The sequence below is a fragment of the Callorhinus ursinus genome, unplaced genomic scaffold, assembly GCF_003265705.2.
Source record: "Callorhinus ursinus isolate GAN/ISIS: 27379988/994484 unplaced genomic scaffold, GSC_fseal_2.0 scaffold2, whole genome shotgun sequence".
Taxonomy (NCBI): Eukaryota; Metazoa; Chordata; class Mammalia; order Carnivora; family Otariidae; genus Callorhinus; species Callorhinus ursinus.
Genome location: NW_027397064.1, coordinates 68,156,420 through 68,171,034, shown reverse-complemented (window position 1 = coordinate 68,171,034; position 14,615 = coordinate 68,156,420). Strand labels below are relative to the sequence as shown.

General features: G+C 33.8%; 1 protein-coding gene across 2 annotated transcripts in view; it reads left to right on the top strand.

Annotated features, from left to right (window-relative positions):
* Positions 1-259: 259 nt before the first annotated feature.
* Positions 260-14,615, top strand: part of TANK (TRAF family member associated NFKB activator) — a 94,474-nt gene continuing 80,118 nt past the window's right edge. The window contains exon 1 of one of the 2 annotated variants that reach the window (XM_025852624.2): positions 260-394. The gene's annotated coding sequence lies outside the window, so the exon portion shown is untranslated. Of the gene's footprint in view, positions 500-14,615 lie in introns of both variants that reach the window. The other variant, XM_073883433.1, reaches the window with a different exon arrangement.

The following is a 14,615-nucleotide window of genomic DNA, read 5'->3' as shown; positions in this document are numbered from 1 at the left end:
ACAACATTTTCTTACATGAAAATGTGCTTAATCCAAAAATATTTTTGTGTTTACAATTTCTGGACTTTTGTTAAAATGCCCTAACTCATCAAGAAAAGTATCTTTGATTCAAAAGGAAGTCAGAGCTATAGTCACGGGTGGTTTACAGAACATTTGCTGGTAGTCTTTGCTTCATTTCAATATCTTGCCACGATTGGTTGTTGAGAGCTACAAATAAGGAAGTCTTCAATTTAGGGGATTTTTCAGTGGAAGTTCCCAGTTCAACACAAGGGAGAGCTCAGGTCAGTTTGGGCAGCATTGCTAGAGCCTGCAGATAAAGCTTCCAGACTCTGTAACTGACCACGTCTTTCAAGAGCACTAGTCTGTGAAGGAAGACTGATAACCTGGAGAAGAGGTAACCAAAATTTTAGTTGTTTCCTACCAATTCTCAACCTAGCAAGGTAGCCTGCATGTCGTAGACTGAAGTGTTGCAGATTTGTTCTACTCTTGCTTCTGCAAAGTGAGTAATTTACGACATGATTCAATAATGTCTTTGTATTCATTGTCATAATTGGAAACTTGGCCCTTAAAAAATGGGGTCCCTAACCAAGACTCAAGATAATTTTTAAATACTGTGATCTTTTTACACTCTTCTCAACTTTTAAGATCAAATTTGTCTCTACTTGAAATGTTTTTTTTAAGTTTATATCTGGAATATATAAGCCTTCTCCAATGAGTGGTTTTTATAACATAATGTAAGACTTAAAAGATATGCGTTTGGCATAATTAAGTTGTATATAGCTTACTAGGTTGAACAGTAAACTAATACTGTAAATATTTGTACTTTTGGGAGACTGAATTTTTAAAAAATCAATTCTGGCCTGATCCAGGGTGTCCATTCAAAAATTAACTCAAGGTTACTATTTTTTCATCTCCTAAGAAACACGTGTAAATGAATATTTTTTTACAGCAAAATATTAACCTTACAAAAACCTTAACCTTTGCTATATTTACAATATTAGATAGGTTTTATTTTTCCATTGCATACAAGGAAGTTTAATGTTTGCTATCAGTAAGATAGTTGTAAAACACAAGCGCTGAAAGAAATTAATACTACACTATATGTTAGATTAGTAAATGGAATGTTTTTCATTACACGCTTATTCATCATTTTAGATGGCTTAAAACATATTTCCTTACAGACAACATTGCATTTCCTATCTTAGAACATTTAAACTTTCACCATGGTAGTAATCCAGTCTTATTGGTACCAATTGGCCTTTATTTTCACAATCAAAAATGAATATTAAAGATTATGTAGTATTTTCTTAAGAATAATCCTAAGAAAAGTTGATAGTTTGGAAAGATTAAACAGCGAAAATCATTATCAACACCAATAGCTGCCGTTTATTGAATGTCTGCTGGAGAAAAACAGTCACAGGATCTTCCAGTTAGTAAGTGGCAGAGCAGAGCTCAAACCTGAATTCACATTGCTTCTTTTTCTTATGACTCTCTGTTACCACTGCTCTGCCCTCTCACAATATTGAAATCATATTTTGAGATGTCTTTTCCAAAGTGCAGAGTGATGGGGAGGGGGAAGGAAGATGACTCGGCCAGGGTCACAGAGCAGCCAAGTCATTCATAGAAGCTTGGAAGTCATTTCAAGGTCTCCCTTCTGCTCACTCTCCCACCCCATTCTCCTCATTCTTTCCAGGATGCACTTCTACCCATGCACAGGTGTACACATTAGCTTACTGCCATGCAGCGGGGGACATGGTTCTGTATACTGCGTCCAACCCGACCGAGGTTCCTGCAAGCAGCTAGTTAGGGCCCCAAAGCAACATCCAGTTATTTCTCTTAAACACTTGTGACAATGAAAGAGATGGCCACTGGAAAATTTAAAATCAATTTGTTAAATTCTGCCCCAAAAGTCCTAGTTGGAATTTCATGGAACTTACACATTAATTATGATCATCCTTACAGTAGAGAACCTTCCTTTCTGCACACATTTTTTTCTCTCCATGTGTTAAGGCCTCGGAAAACACCATAGGTTCTTCATTTATTATAAAATGTATTTTATTTAATGTATTTTATTAATAATGTATTTATTATAAAATGTATTCCAATATATTTTATCTTCTTTGTGTATAGGGTTGGGGATGCTGTTTGGATAAGGACGTTCTTTCTACTGTATTTTCTAACTAATTACTGCTAGCATTTAGAAAAGTTCTTGGTTTCATATTTTTATCTTGTATCCAGCTATTATATTGATCCTCTATTTGTTCCAAATTGCTTTAGGTAATTCACATGGGATGCCTAGTTAAGAAAAATAAAATTTTTTCTCCTCTTTTCTTTTCTTCTCACCAAAACTTTTAGAACAGTGTTTAATAACAGAGGAGATAGCAGCTGACCTTGTCTTGTTCTGATCTCAGTGGGAATTTCCCTAGTGGTTCACATTAAGAATGATGATGGCTGTTGGTTTGAGATAAATACATTTATCATAAAAACCAAATAACTACCAAATCTACTTCTCACTCTATTTTACAAAAGGTATATCAAGACTTCATGTTAACCTATATTCAATGTCTTTTTGGTATTATTAGAGATAACTGTAAGGTTTTTCTACTTAAGGGAGGTAGTGCTCTGCTGTTACACAATGCAGTTATTGCCTTATTTAAAAATTCTATGTTATCAAAAATCATGCCTCCATAATAAAGGTAGGTTTGTAATTATAAAATATATTTAGTTATTGCTCTAGTTAAAAGAATAAATTAGTTGATCAAAATGAACCAAACCAAACCTACACATTTCCTCATTCTCTCTTTAATCCACATGCAGAGATGCCTCTTCTCTATTATTTTGGCTTCACAATTCAGTTCACAACTCAAATTAACAGAAAAGAATGAAAACAATGTGGCGTAGCCAAGGAACCCTATCCAGGCAGAGCAACCAGATACTCAAACAAAGCAGCTGTTCCTACACTTTGTGCAAAAAAGCTTTCTCCCAATGATGACTGTGCTAGTTGCAAGCCACAATTATGTTATAACCAACAACGATATGCAAAATGTGTGTCCAAATTAATTAATCTTACACCAATTTATATTAAGAAAATATATGCTAAAAGAAATCTGTAATTTGTTGAGAACTTTTGCTTTCATTTTCACAAGTGATATTAATTTATATTTTTATTTTTTGATAAAAACACCAAAGTTTTCCATGTCCTAAAAAAGTTTAATGAGAGTTATCTGCTCCTTGAAAAGTTTAAAGAGCAAATCTTCACACTGTTTGTCCTCAGCACCCACTTTTGGAAGTAATTCTTTAAAAGCTTTCTAATATTTTCTACTGTTATTGATCTAGTTTGGTTGAATGTTATTTTTTCCACAAACTCTGATGGTTTATAAATGATCCTTTTCATCAAATTTTTCAAAGGTATTAGCATACACAGCATTCTCTTGTATTTTTTCATCATCTCCCTAACTATGTAGATAATCTTTTTCACTACTAATTTTGTTCATTAATGTTTTCTCTCTTCTTTTTTTTTTTTCCTGATTGGACATGTCAAAGAATTTGTCTCTTGGATTTAACATATTATGATTAGCTCTTTTTTAAAATAGTTTTTGCTTTTATCTCTATCAGTATTTTCTCTTTTTTGAGATTTATTTATTTTTTTATTTAAGGGGGAGTGGCAGAGGGAGAGGGAGAGAGAGAATCTCAAGCAGACTCCCCACTGAGCAGGGAGCCTGATGTGGGGCTTGAGCCTGAGATCATGACCTGAGCTAAAATTAAGAGTTGGAAGCTGAACCAACTGAGCCACCCAGGCGCCCCATCTTCATTAGTATTTTCTTAATGTCTCTTATTAGACTACAGTATTTTACTTTTTCTTTTTTCAATTTTTGAGTTAAATGCTTAGTTCATTGATTTTTATTCTTTCCTGTTTTTAATGCAAGTATTAAGGCTAAGAATTTCCTGAGCACCATTTTAACTACATCTTACAACTTTTTATAGGTTACTTTCACATCATCATTATTTTATGGTTTTAATTGTAGCTTTATTTCCTCTTTGATCCAAGAGTTATTTAGAACAACCAAGTTTTTTTCAGTTAATAGCCTTTGTTTACAACAGTTTTAGATTTAGAGAAAAATTGAGCAAACACAACAGAGAGTTTCCATATTATCACCCTGCCTCACCTCATCACATAGTTTCCCTTATTTCTAACATCTTACATTAGAATGGTACGTGTGTTACAATTAAGGAACCAGTATTGATATGTTTTTATTAACTCAGTCCAGAGTTTATTCAAATTTTCTTATTTCTTTGCCTTTTTAAAAAATTTAGGTAAAATTCATGTAACATAAAATTGAACATGATAAAATGAACAATTCAGTAGCATTTAATTGCATTCACAGTGTCATGCAACCACAGCCTCTATCCAGTGTCAAAACACTTTTATCACCCCAAAAAGAAACCCTGGGCCCATTAAGCAGGTGCTCTGCCTTTCTTGCTCCCCTCAACCCCTGGCAACCGCCAATCTGTCTTTTGTCTTTATGGATGTATCTGTTCTGGCTATTGTATGTAAGTTAAATCATAGAATATGTGACTTTTTCTGACTGGTTTCTTTTACTTAACATAATGTTTTCAAGATTCATCCACGTTGTAGGATATATCCATACTTTATTCCTTTTATGGCCAAGCAATATTCGATTGTATGTATATACCACAATTTGTTTATCCATTCATCTATTGTTGAGTAGAATAGTTGGGCTATTTTCACTTTATGGCTCTTGTAAATAGTTTTGCTATGACCATGTATTTATATGTATTTATTTGAATACCTGTTTTCAATTCTTCTTGGGAATATACCAAGCAGTAGAATAGTGGGTAATATGGTAATTCTGTTTGACTTTTTAAGGAAGAACCAAATAGTTTTCCAAAGTTGTCAAACCATTTTACATGCCCACCAGAAATGTGTGAGAGCTCTGATTTCTCCACATTCTTGCCAACTCTTGTTATTTTCCATTGTTGTTGTTGTTGTTGTTATTATTATTGCTATCTTTGTGTATGTGAAGTGGTACCTCGTTGTGGTTTTGATTTACATTTCCCTAATGACTAACGATGTCAAGCATCTTTTCATGTGCGTGTTGGAGATGTGTATAGTCTCCTTGGAGAACTGTCTGTAAGTCCTTTAGCCATTTTTAAATTGGGTTGTTTGTCATTTTGCTGTTGAGCTTTAAGAGTTCCTTATATATTCTGGATTCTTAGAGTCTTATCAAATATATGATTTGCAAATATTCTCTCCCGTTCTGTAAATTATCTTTTGATCATGTCTTTGATAACATCTTTCAATGCCCATTTTTTGTTAATTTTTATGAAGTCAAATTTATTTTTTATTTTCTTGTTGATGATTTTGGTATCATATCTAAGAATCTATTGCCAACTTTAAGGTCATAATGATTTACCTCTATGTTTTGATCTAAAAGTTTCATAGTTTTTGCTGTTATATTTGATCCATTTTGAGTTAATTTTTATATATAGTGTGAGGAAAAGAGTCCACCTCCTTCTTTTGATTATGGCTGTGAGTTGTCCTAACATCATTTGTTAAAGAGACTATTCTTTCTCCATTGAATAGCCTTGGTGCCCATGTCAAATATCAATTCACCAAATACATATGGGTTTATTCTTCACTCTCAATTATAGTTCCATTAATCATATGACTACCCATATGCTAATACCACACTGTTTTAGTTACAGGAGCTTTGTAGTAAGTTGTTAAATTGGAAAGTATGAGTCCTCCAATTTTTATTTTTCAGTATTCTCTTGGCTACTCAGGGCCCCTTGTAATTCCATCTGAATTTAAGGATCAACTTTTACATTTCTGACAAAAAAAAAAAAAGACCATTGGAATTTTGACATAGATTACATTAAATCTGTAGATCACTTTGAGAAGCCTTGTCATCTTAACAATATTAGTTCTTTTAATCCAAGAACACAGAACGTCTTTCCATTTATTTAGATATTTCTTCATTTCTTTCAGCAATGTTTTGTAGTTTTCAATGTACAAGTGTTTTACCTCTTTGGTTATATTTATTCCTAGATATCTTATTTTGGGGATGCTATTATAAATGGAATTATTTTCTTAATTTCTTTTTTGGATTTTTCATTAATGATGTATAGAAACACAACTGATTTTTGAGCATTGCCCTTGTATCCTGCAATTTTGCTAAACTCATTTATTAGCTCTACTATCTTTCTTGTAGATTCTTTGGGATTTTCTATATCTAAGATAACGTCATCTGCAAATAGAAATATTTTTACTCTTGGTATGCCTGACTGGCTCAATTGGTAGAGCATGCAACTTGTGGTTGTGAGTTTGGGACCCATGTTGGGTGTACAGATTACTTAAAAATAAAATCTTGAAAAAAAATAAATGTTTTTTTTTTCTTTTTTTCTTTTTCTTTTTCTTAAGACTTATTTATTTATTTATTTGAGAGAAAGTGAGCACAGGGGAAAGAGGCAGAGGGAGAGGGAGAGAGAATTCAGGCAGAGTCTGTGCTGAGTGTGGAGCCCCACACAGGGCTTGATCTCACGACCCTGAGATCACGACCTGAACTGAAACCAGGAGTCTGATGCTCCACCAACAGCACCACTCATGCCCCTTTATTTTTACTTCTCTCTAATTTATATGCCTTTTATTTCTTTTTCTTGTTTAATCACTCTGGCTAAAACTTTCAGGACAGTGTTGCATAGTAGTGATGAAAGGATGCATCCTTGTCTGTTCCTGTTCTTGGGGGGAAATGTTCCAGTCTTTCACTATTGAGTTAGTTGTTAGCTGGAGGTTTTTCATAAATACTCTTTTTCACGTTGAGGAAGTTCCCTTCTATTCCAGGTTTCTGAGTCTTTTTTTTTTTTTTTTTTAATCATGAAAGGGTGTTAGATTTTGTGAAATGCCTTTTTTGCACTAATGGAGATCATCATGTGAGGTGTTTTTATTTTATTCCATAATGTGGTGCATTACACTGAATTTTTTTTTTTTCTTTAACCACCCTTGCAGTCCAGGGATAAATCACACTTGGTCATGATGCATAATCTATTTAATATGCTGTTGGATTCTGTTTGCTAGCATTTTGCGGAATTTTAAATCTTTATTCATAAAGAATATTGGGGGGTTTTTTGGTTTTTTTTTAAGATTTATTTATTTATTTATTTATTTGACAGAGAGGGAGAGCACAAGCAGGGAGAGCAACAGGCAGAGGGAGAGGGAGAAGCAAGCTCACCAAGCAGGGAGCCCATTGCAGGGCTCAATCCCAGGACCCTGGGACCGTGACCTGAGCCAAAGGCAGACACTTAATGACTGAGCCACCCAGGCACCCCAGAATATTGGTTTTTAATTTTCTTTTTTTCTGGTGTTTTTGTCTGGCTTTGATATCATGGTAATGCTGGCTTCATAAAATGAGTTAGGAACTATTCCCTCCACCTCTATTTTTTTGAGTTTGAGGAGGGTTGTGCTAAATCTTTTTTAAGTGTCTGATAGAATTCTCCAGTGAAACCATCTGGTTCTGGACTTTTCTTTGTTGGGAGGTTTCTGATTACTGATTCAATCTCTTTATTTGTTATAGGTCTGTTCAGATTTTCTGTTTCTTCTGTTTGAGTTTTCATTGTGTTTTTCTAGGAATTTCTACATCTCAACTACATTATCTTATTTGTTGACCTATAATTCATAGTAGTCTCTTATAATCCATGTTATTTCTATTTGGTTGGTGGCAATGTCCCCACTTTCATTTCTGGTTTTAGTTATTTATTATTCTCTTCCTTTTTTTCTTATAAGTATAGAAAAGTTTTGTCAATTTTGCAGATCTTCTCAAAGAACCAACTTAGACTTCATTGATTCTATTGCTTTTTTTCCTATTTCATTTATCTCTGCTCTAATCTCTACTATTTCCTTCCTTCTGCTAGCTTTGGGTTTAGCTTGCTCTCCTTTTTCTAGTTCCTTGAAGTGTAACGTTAGGTTATTGATTTCAGAGCTTTCTTCTTTTCTAATGTAGATGTTAACTACTATTAATTTCTCTCTGAGCACTGTTTTCACTCATCCTGTAAGGCTTGGTATGGTACAATTTTTTTTCATTAATCTCTAATCAAAAGATTGATCAGTAGTTTAAGAATGTGTTGCTTAATTTGCACATATTTGAATTTTCCAGTTTTCTTTCTGTTATTGCTGTCTAGCTTCATTCATTTTGGTTGGAAAAGACACTTTGTATGACTTCATTCTTTTTAAATATATTGGGACTTTTTTGTGGCCTACCATTTGTTTATCCTGGAGAAGGTTCCATATCTACTTGAGAAGAACGTGTATTCTGCTGTTGTTGGGTGAAATGGTCTATATATGTATATTAGATCTAGTTGATTTACACTATTATTGAAGTCCTCTCTCTTTCTTGATCTTCTATTTTTCTACCCATATTAAAAGTGGTGTAGTAAATTCTCCAACTGTTATTGTAGTACTGTCTATTTCTCCCTTCAATTCTATCAATATTTGCTTCATATATTTAGAGGATCTATTGTTTGATGTGTAAATGTGTATAATTGTTATATCTTTTTGATTAGTGACCCTTTTCAATATATAATGTCCTTTTTTGTCCCTTGTAACAGTTTTTGACTTGAAAGGTATTTTGTGTTAATATAACTACCCCATGTTTCTTTTGGTTACTGTCTGCATGGAAAATCTTTTTTCCAACATTTTACTTTCAAATTAGTTGTGTCTTTGGATCTAAAGTAAGTCTCTTATAGTAAGCATACAGTTTGATCATGTTATATTATCCATTCTGCTAAGTTTTGCCTTTTGATTAGTGAGGTTAATTCATTTATATTTAAAGAAATTACTGATAAGGAAGGACTTACATCTGCCATTTTGCTATTTGATTTCTGTATGCTTTATACCATTTTTCTGTTCCTCACTTCTCACATTAGTGCCTTCTTCTGTGTTTAATTGATCCTTCGCTTTGTACTATTTTATTCCCTTCTCCTTTTATTTTATATATATATATATTTTTTTTTTAGATATTGTTTTAGTGCTTACTGTGGTAATTACAATTAGCAATTTAAATTTATAACTATCCAATTTGAATTAATACCAACTTATCTTCAATAATATGCAAAAGCTTTATTCCTATATAGCTTAGTTCCTATAAACCAAAAATACAAATATGCTTGCTTTCACGTTCATCAATGTAATTGTCTTTGCCAAATTTTTTCTTTGTAATCCTTTCAATTATTGTCTAGTAGACTTTTATCTAAGCCTAAAGGACTCCCTTTATCATTTCTCATAGGGTAAATAAGTCTACTAACACTGAACTCCTTCAGGTTTTGATTATCTCAGAGCATCTTAATTTTTCCTTCATTTTTGAAGAATAATTTTGCCAGATAGAGAATTCTTGGTTGACATCTATTTTTTTTAGCATTTTAAATATGTCATCCCACTGCCTCCTAGACTCAATGATTTCAAAGTGAAAGTGGCTGTTAATCTCACTGAGGATCCCTTGTACATAATGAGTCACCTTGCTCTTACTACTTTCAAGATTCTTTCATCTGTGGCTCTCAACAATTTGATTATAATGTGCTTTGGTATAGATCTCTTTGAGTTTATCTTATTGGAGTTCACTGAGTATAACATTTGGAATTTGACAAGAGAGAAAATGAGGAGAACCATTAGGAGGCTAGTATGGTACATAAGAATTGATGGTGGCTTGAACAAGGGGTGGCAATAGGGACAGAGAATGGCAATGAAGACAGTGTGTAACAATGAGGACAGAAAGTATATGCATGCAAGACATGTTGCAGAGGAGTACTCATGTGAATTACCTTATTGAGTGACTGATTAAATGTCAGGAAGTAAGAGTTTTATATTTTTGTTATATGGGGCAATGTTTTCTTTTCTTTCTTCCTCTATTAATGTGAAAATAAACATACAATTTTGAATTCTACTTGTAGTTACTTACCTTCACATTAAAAAAAACCCTAAAATAATATATGTCTAATTATCATAGTTAGAATGACATCCTGTCTATCATCTCCTTATTTCTACAAGTAGAAGATAAGAAAAATAGTAAATTAGAACTTTTCACTTCCTGCCACCTCTCTTCCACCCACTTGAGTTTTTATTGCTATAAACAGGAATTTTAGAATACATTATTATTAAATTATTTATACGTGTACCTTATATCTTCAAAATTATTTTTAATAGCCTCATTATATTTGCTACAAATTTTCACTTAATCCAATAGTTATTTCCAATATTTACAAATATTTCTTTTATCTCAGAATTTTTCTTTTCCTTTTTTAAAAAAAATTGATTCCCTTCTTGACTAACTGAAGTGTATCTTCAACTATTTCAGGAAATGGGTGGTATATTTCTGAACCTTGAGGTATCAAAGAATATCTTTGTTTTCATTTCCTATGTGAATGATAACTTGGGTGGTTATAGACTTTGTAAGTTAAAACTCTCCCATGCATCTGTAGATGTTATTCTAATCAGCTTCTGAAGTTTAATGTTGAAGTCTATTTTTCTTTCTTTGCAAGTAATTAATTCTTTTCTTCCTTCCAATAATTCTTATTGAATTCTTTCCATACTTTAGATTTAAGAAAACTTCCCTTATCCTCTCAAGCCTGGACTCCAGTGTGTTTTCAAAGTACCCTATACTGACCACTATTGTAATATTATAATACTACATTGTGCAGTAATTGTCTGTTTCTCCTATGTATGTTACCCACAACAGACACTAAGTTCTTTCAAAGTAGGACTGTGTCTTGGTCATCTTTGCATCTCTAACTTTTAGCACATAGCAAGTACTCAAAAAATATTTGCTGAATAAATAAATAAATTGATAAATCATTTCATATCAAAATTTTTATCAAGATATGTCAAAGTTTTTGGTCTCTTTTCACTAATACGTTTCAAAACTTATTGAGGCCTTTTCATCTCCAATTGCTTTGGATATATCTTCTGATATATCTTTGGTTGCTATTTCTGTTCTATTTACTCTGATCTCTTCTTCAGGAAGAAGTTAGAGCAGTTTCTTTCCACTACCCATTTCATGGTTTTCGTCTATTTGTCCTTTCCATTGACATTTGAGAGAGTTTTTCAGGCTTTTACTCTAATCACTGATTTAATATTCTGCAGTATTGATTCCATCCTTGATTATGTTCAAATCATATTTTAATTTTGCCATTGCGTGTTTTATGTCCTTACAGCCTTAACTTATCCAACTTTATTTCTATTTCTCCCTGCCTCTTAACTAGGTCCTTCCTTTTCTTAGTCTAATATCTTCTCTTATATGACATCTCTTTTTTCACAGAAAATGCAAAGCAGATTTTTCCCATCTACTTATGCTTCTGGTAAACCATTTTCCAAAGTTCCATTGTCTCTGCATTTTGAGAACTGTTTTCTTCCTTTATGCAGTATAATCTTTTCAAAGGGATGCTTTGTCTTGTATTTTCTCATTCCAATCATTCTGTAGCCCTTACTAACCAGATGTATGGATTTTCCTTGGTTCTTCTTATTATCTGCCTGATTTCTATTAGTTCCTCAGCACAGATATGGAGCTGAGAGGCAAGTAGACATTAACTGATCACAGGGATATTTTTGGCCTGAAGCTGACATTTATTAATTTTTTTAAAGATTTTATTTATTTATTTGAGAGAGAGAGAGAATGAGAGATAGAAAGCACGAGAGGGAAGAGGATCAGAGGGAGAAGCAGACTCCCTGCTGAGCAGGAAGCCCGATACGGGACTCGATCCCGGGACTCCAGGATCATGACCTGAGCCGAAGGCAGTCACTTAACCAACTGAGCCACCCAGGCGCCCTGACATTTATTAATTTTGTCACTATAGGTATTGACCTGAGGTGAGATCTCTTACCTTTATTGCCTAGTTATTTTAGGATGAAGAAGAGAATTCCTGGTTAATCAGAAATAATCATTGGTCTTTTCCTTGATGGGAACCATATATGAAAAATCAAAGTCTCAGAAATAGTCAAACCCACAGCTCTGTCTGCTCATCCCCTTTAATTATTGGCTTCACATATCCTTAAATATAGAGCATCACATTTATACACTTCCATTGGGATCGTATTGGTATACTCCAAACCACAGCTCAAAAAATAATAGAGAGAAGTACTAATGGGGAACATTGGGGCAAGGAGGTGTCAAATACTATGTACAGGTCACACATAGTAGTGGGGTTACTGCCCAATTCACTAGCAGGTGCCATGAGGCAGATCATTTTATTACTGTTCTTCAGGCCAGCAGATTTCCTCATTCTCAAGCAACAAAGGTTATGTCCATTTCAGCCCCACAGTTCTTGGAAATGATTGGAAATCCTGTCAAATTTTGTCACTAGGATGCTTGTTGGCAGGGTTACAGCTACTCTTTTGATGCTTTTTTTCTGACTTAGAAAAAGTCATTCCTTCGGGGAAGACTCAAGCCCAAGAGGGCAAATCTTGGCAAGTGACCACCCCTGTCAGCTGGGTGCTCTGTATAGGGCAGAGCCTGCTCAGCCATACGTGCTGGATCTGGTCATCAATTCTTCCTTTCAGTGTTATTATGAGCTCTCATATTTTTCTGATTTTTTTATTACGTCTGAATTTAGAGTCTGAAACACAAACAGCTAGTCCAGATGTCATCCTAAATCGGAAGTCAACCAGATTCTATTAATAGTGATACTTCACATCAAAGATTTGATGGAGATCATTGATGCATACCTGACATTCCAAGTTGTAGTAAGTGTTTATACTGGCAGCATTCCTTGTCCCTAGATTTATATTCAGAATGCTCAATAAAATATTAAGCAGTTTTGAAAATAGAACCTAAAATATTTTTAATGAGCCTGCAGTTCTCATTTTCATCCCATTCTACCCCATAGTACTGCTTGCTAACCTGATGTATATTAATATATTATGAGTAAAGGAAAATTGAAGTGAACTATGTCATTCTTTTAAAGGACTAATCCTCAAATAAATGTCTCAACTCAATTCCTAAACTTAATAAAATATACTGTATGTCAGTTCTAAAAAATTCATCATCATTATAGAAAAAGGAAAATGTTTGACCTTATCTTAGCCTAAAATTCATCTATTTACCCCAGCATTCATGCATGTTTCACACACTGGAGAAATATGCAGCCATTTCTCTTTATGATTACAACATCATGGGATTGAAAGGCGAGAAAAATATATATTTAAGTAATGTGTATGTTTAATTTTTTTATACCTTATTCAAAGCTCTTAACACCTCCACATTCAAAATGCTTATGCATTTAGTTTTAGATTCTGGGTGTATTATTAAACACTATTTCAATTAGAAATCATCAAAGCAGCTCTTTCAATTTGCTCAAAAGTTGGGTGAGTTAGACTTCATTAAAATAAAAAAATTTCTGCTCTGCAAAAGACCCTGTCAAGAGAATGAAAAGACCAGCCACATACTGGAAGAAAAATATTTGCAAAAGATACATCTGATAAAGGACTGTTAGCCAAAATACACAAAGAACTCTTAAAATTCAACAAGAAGAAATCAAAGAACACAAATTTAAATGGGCCAAAGATCTTAACAGATATCTCACCAGAGAAGATGTACAGATAGATGGCAAATAACCATATGAGAAGATGCTCCACATCATATGTCATCAGGGAAGTGAAAATTAAAACAATGAGATATACTACATGCCTGTTAGAATGGCCAAGATCTAGAACACTGACAACACCAAATGCTGGCAGGGATGTGGAGCAACAGGAAGCTCTCATTCATTGCTAGTGGGCATACAAAATGGTCCAGTCACTTTGGAAGACAGTTTGACAGCTTCTTTCCAAGCTGAACATACTAAATATACATATGCTCCAACAATCCTACCCCTTGGTATTTACCCAAAGGAGTTGAAAACTTATGTCCACACAAAAACCTGCACACTAATGTTATAGCAGCTCAATTTATAATCGCCAAAAACTGGAAGCAACCAAGACATCCCTTAGTAGGTTAATGGATAAATAAACTGTGGTACATCCAGACAATAGACTGTTATTCAGTGCTAAAAAAGAAACAAGCTACCAAGTCATGAAAAGACATGGAGGAAACTGAAATGTACATTACTAAGTGAAAGTAGTTAATCTGAAAAAGCTACATACTTTTTGATACCAACCATAGGACTTTCTGGAAAAGGCAAAACTATGGAGACAGTAAAAAGATGAATGGTTGACAGAGATTGGGGGTGGGAGGGATGAATAAGTGGAGCACAGAGGATTTTTGCAGCAGTGAAACTACTCTAGTATAGTATGATACTACAATGATGGATACATGTTATTATATATCTGTCCAGGATGAACCCTAAAGGAAACTATGGACTTTGGAAGACGATGTTATGTTGATGTAGATTCATCAGTTGTGACAAATATACCACTCTGGTGGGAGATGTTAATAATGGAAGAGATTTCTGCATAAGTTGGGATAGCGAGTATATGGGAAATCTCTGTACCTCCCATTCAATTTTGCTATAAACCTAAAACTGCTATAAAAAAAATTCTTTAAAAAAACAGTGCTTTACGGCACCTGGGTGGCTCAGTTGGTTAAGCAACTGCCTTCGGCTCAGGTCATGATCCT